This window comes from Apis dorsata, unplaced genomic scaffold, assembly GCF_000469605.1.
Source record: "Apis dorsata unplaced genomic scaffold, Apis dorsata 1.3 scaffold_172, whole genome shotgun sequence".
Taxonomy (NCBI): domain Eukaryota; kingdom Metazoa; phylum Arthropoda; class Insecta; order Hymenoptera; family Apidae; genus Apis; species Apis dorsata.
This window is the reverse complement of record NW_006263460.1, coordinates 634,402-637,758: the sequence shown is the minus strand read 5'-3', so window position 1 is coordinate 637,758 and position 3,357 is coordinate 634,402. Positions and strand designations below refer to the sequence as shown.

At 29.0% G+C, this 3,357-nt stretch overlaps 1 protein-coding gene across 1 annotated transcript in view; it reads left to right on the top strand.

The window, feature by feature from the left end:
• LOC102672885 (potassium voltage-gated channel protein Shaw-like) overlaps positions 1–3,357 on the top strand; it is a 55,683-nt gene that overhangs the window by 5,485 nt on the left and 46,841 nt on the right. The gene's annotated exons all lie outside the window — the stretch shown is intronic.

Below are 3,357 nucleotides of genomic sequence, written 5' to 3'. Positions count from 1 at the left end.
CAATTCTTTATTTTTACTTTTTTTAATATAAGATACTCTTAATAATAATAACAAAATCTCGATGCAATTCTTTTACTTCTACTTTTACTTTTACTTCTTTTAATATAAGATACTCTTCTTAATAATAATAACAAAATCTCGATGCAAGGTCACGCGTATCCTGTTTCCATTTCACAAGCAAACACGACCTTATGGTTGACAAACACTATCCTACGAGGAATCAATCGTGTACGCACACGTGAAAATCCGCCATTATCGTGGCGCGAACGGAGAACCCATTCGATCGCTATCACCTCGTTTCGCGTCAGCCCTCAAGTCGATCGGACTTGACCAAGGCGAACGACATTCGACGATTGTACGTGACACCTCGTTCTTTGGATTTTCTCGTTCTTCACTATCGATTATGCTCTACCCACGTTACCTCGGCTAAACTTTTCATTCCAAGGTATTTCGTTCCATAGAATTATTGATTTATTTTCGCGATTTATCTTCTTTGATAACGTTTTCGAAAATAAAATAATCGAGGAATCTATTGAGGGATATAAATCGAATCGTCGATATGTGGTTATTATAATTTAAATAATATTTAAAAAATATAATAATTTATAAATTAATAATTTAAAAAAAATAATAATGTCAACCTCAAAGATTTGTATCATATTATTATATATTATGATAAATACGTGAACATAGAGGAGAAGGGAGTAAATGGCGAGACATTGAGAATATATAGGAAAAATTTCGATCAAGATCCTCTCGTATCTTATATTATCGAATAATATATCGAATCGTTGATATGTGGTTATTATAATTTAAATAATATTTAAAAAATATAATAATTTATAAATTAATAATTTAAAAAAAAATAATAATGTCAACCTCAAAGATTTGTATCATATTATTATATATTATAATAAATACGTGAACATAGAGGAGGAGGGAGTAAATGGCGAGACATTGAGAATATATAGGGAAAAATTTCGATCAAGATCCTCTCGTATCTTATATTATATTATAAAAGGAAGAGTGAAAACGTATGCGGATGATAAGCTTTCGTTACATAAATTTCTCTCCCTCGTCGTATAAAGAAGAGCTCCTTGGCTTTATTCCTATCGGGAGGAGGGAGAAGGGTCGGGCTAGGTTGCCGGGAATCCGGTATTTCACTCTAAAAGTAAAACTCGATCGTCGACTTTACGATTCTGTAGGAGGCAGGAACGAAGTCACGTTGGCAGGTGGTTCGTGGCGAACGTTGACCGAGAATGAAGCAGTCTGCAACCCTCTCGAGCTGCCTCTGAGGTTAAACCACTTGTAGATTATTATTATTTTTTCCTTCCTTTTCTTTCTTACTTTCTTTCTTTTTTTTTTTTCTATATACTTTGACAGTTTTTTTTTAAATCTTTAAAATTTAATCACTTTTTTCTATTCGACTTATAATTAATTTGTGCAATTACAGCGATTTATCTTGTAAAAAGAAATGTTGTAAAAAAATGAATATTGAAGATATAGAAAAGTGAAAAAGAAAATATAGGTGCAATGAAAAATGGGAAAAGTGAAAAATTACTTATTAACTACTTTCAACATTGTAAATAACTTTTTATTTTTGTTTGAAAACGTGTGACTTGCACGCTTCAGAAATTAAATATAAAGTGTCCTATATAAAAATAAAAGAAGAGTAAGTGGAAACTTTGTGTGGAAAGAAGGAGAAATGATAAACCAATCTGTTGTTTTTAGATATCACATTTCTAAAACGAGCAAGTTTTACGTTTCAATCAAAACAAAAGAGTGTTCATATAACTTTAATTTTTCTACTCACATTTATTGAAAAATTTTTCTTTGATTTAGATAAGTGTTATTTTATGTAAAAATTATGAATAATTTTATTATCGTTTTATAATATATAAAAAAAAATGTGTCGTAAATTAATCAATAGATATAATACAATATATATTATGCGTTAAATAATTTAACACGTTTTTAAATTATGCTAACATTTTCATCAAACATTATTTGTTAATCTAATGAAAATTCATAATTGCAATTAAATTCATAAAAAGTGTCGCCTGAATTTTGAAGAAACGTGTTACAAAAATTGAAGAGTTAATTAATATTATGAGGTAATTTATATGAGGTAATTTCAATCTTGATTTCAGGCAATATCGGTTCATGCATATTAAATAACATAATCTCATACATTTTGATACAGAAAGCTAATAAATATTAAAAATAATATATAATTTTATTTGGTTAAATATTATTTCCAAATAATTTCTCTTATTATGTATATATTTTATATTTATAACGACTATTAGAATTTGTTTACATTTGTTTCACATCTCAATAGAAAAGAAAAAATATCTTCCAACACAAATTTCAATAATTTTATTTATCAAACGATCGAAGTTACATTTTATACACAGAACTCGTTCCAACTTCTTTAAGTGAAACGAGTCGATCATTTGGTATACATTCAACTCTCACTCTCCTGCCATTTAAATCTCCTATGATTTTGCCTTTGATTCGTTAATTTCTACAAACATCAATCGTGAATGAAATGTATATATTTCTGCGGATATCGCTTCGTGATCGATAATATATTAATGTAATCAGAGGTTATCGATTATGCGCTTTGTGGTACTCTGATTGGTAATTATTAAATCGGGAAAATCGGGAATCCGATCGAGCGTGGCCCAAAAACAAAATTTATATCCAAATTGTTATTAACGAAATAATTGTATATGCTTATCAACAATCAGAGGATTAAATTAAAAATATTAATCTGAAAATTTCGCGGAAATATAAAATGAAAAGGAAAAATCAGTCGTCGAAATATTCATTTTAAATTTCAAATTATTCGATTCGATTGTGCTCTCAAAAAAGAAAAAAAAAAAAAAGGAAAATTATGCCGATCATTTTTAACGAAATTTCAATATTTTTGTACGAAAGAGATTTGATAAAACGTAAAGTTATCCTATTTCCTTTCCATTGATTTTTCTAGAAAAGTGGGGAGTTTAAGCAGGCGGAGAATCGTAATTAAACACGAGGAACTCGGCGAATGAAGCGATGTAACTCTACTATTTCTAATAGCGTTCTATTCGCGTACAACGTGTGCATCATTCATGTTAAATTATTGAAAACGTAACCGTCGAAGTTAACATTATCGGTACGAAACGCTTGGTTATTCCTTGATAAACATGCTTCTCTGAAATCACAGTTCAAATATGTACGAAGATAATAATTTTGATGTTAAATACCTGATAAATTATTAAGCCGCTTAAAGTCAAGTTGTAGATTTAATCTTCTAAGCTTCTTTATTTTGCAAGAATTCGTTAAAAAGTCAAAAGGATATATATATCCTTG